The 1,063-nt window shown below is 44.2% G+C and overlaps 1 non-coding gene across 1 annotated transcript; it reads right to left on the bottom strand.

The window, feature by feature from the left end:
- Positions 1-310: 310 nt before the first annotated feature.
- On the bottom strand, positions 311-417 carry LOC111885233 (small nucleolar RNA R71). Its single transcript, XR_002848053.1, has one exon. It is a non-coding gene; the product is annotated as a small nucleolar RNA R71 (small nucleolar RNA).
- Between the last annotated feature and the right edge of the window lie 646 nt (positions 418-1,063).

The raw sequence follows: 1,063 nt of genomic DNA, 5'->3' as shown, positions 1-1,063 counted from the left end.
TGGGTCCTGGTTTAGTCCAACCCGCAATACCTGCCACTGCCACATTTGAGCTGAAGGGGCACATCTTAACTGCACTGAAGGATATCCCATTTTTTGGGAAAGATCATGAGGATGCTTTTAAGCATCTAGATGAAGTCAATGACATTTCGGATTACTTCAATGTCCCAAATGTCAACAGAAACACCGTCTTGCTTAGGATGCTTCCCATTACTTTCAAGGGAGCTGCCAAGGAGTGGTTAAAATCACTTCCACTTGGGCTCAAATGCGTGAGCAATTCCTTGACCAATTTTGCCCGCCATCCAAGATAGCTAAACTCAAGAAGGCAATAGCCAACTTTGAGCAACAGCCGGGGGAGTCATTATACGAAGCATGGGAGCGGTACAAGGGCTTGCTCAGAAATTGCCCTCAGCATGATCTAAATGTGCAACAAGAGATGTCGATCTTCTATGATGGGGTCAACGTTATGACGAGACAACTCCTTGACTCTCAAGGACCTTTGACAAAGAAAAATCCAAGGGAGGTCAAGGAGCTGATTGAAGAATTCGCGAAGCACTCTCGCGAATACCACAACCCTAGGCAAGATGGGATTAAAAGCGGTGGAGGGGCCCAAACTGAAGAAATAGCAGCTGTGATGGCTATGCTGAATAATTTGGATTGAAGGATAACACAAATGGACCAGTCAATTCATGCCATGACAGTGGGTTGTGAGAGGTGTAGTGATCCGCACTTAACCAAGGACTGCCATTTAGATGAGTTTGGGAAAAGAAAAGCTCAAGTGTGCTACTCGAGTGGGGATAAGTTTGATGAAGACTGGAGAAAACCAAAGAAGGAGTGGCTGCCACATGAAGAGTATAAAAAGCAAAAAGAAGAGAAGTATAGACAGAAAGGTCGAGGCTTCTATCAAAAGGAGCAACCACCAGCTGAGAAGAAACCCGATCTAGAGACCAGGTTGATGAAGTTAATGGAAGCTTCGGAAAAGAGACATGATGCTACTGATGATGCTATTATTGAACAGCAAACTTTAATAAAGAATCAGCAAGCCTCCATGAATAACCTTGAAATA

This window comes from Lactuca sativa, chromosome 9 (assembly GCF_002870075.4).
Source record: "Lactuca sativa cultivar Salinas chromosome 9, Lsat_Salinas_v11, whole genome shotgun sequence".
In the NCBI taxonomy this organism is placed as follows: domain Eukaryota; kingdom Viridiplantae; phylum Streptophyta; class Magnoliopsida; order Asterales; family Asteraceae; genus Lactuca; species Lactuca sativa.
The sequence above is the reverse complement of the archived record's forward strand: the minus strand, read 5'-3'. Positions and strand labels throughout refer to the sequence as shown.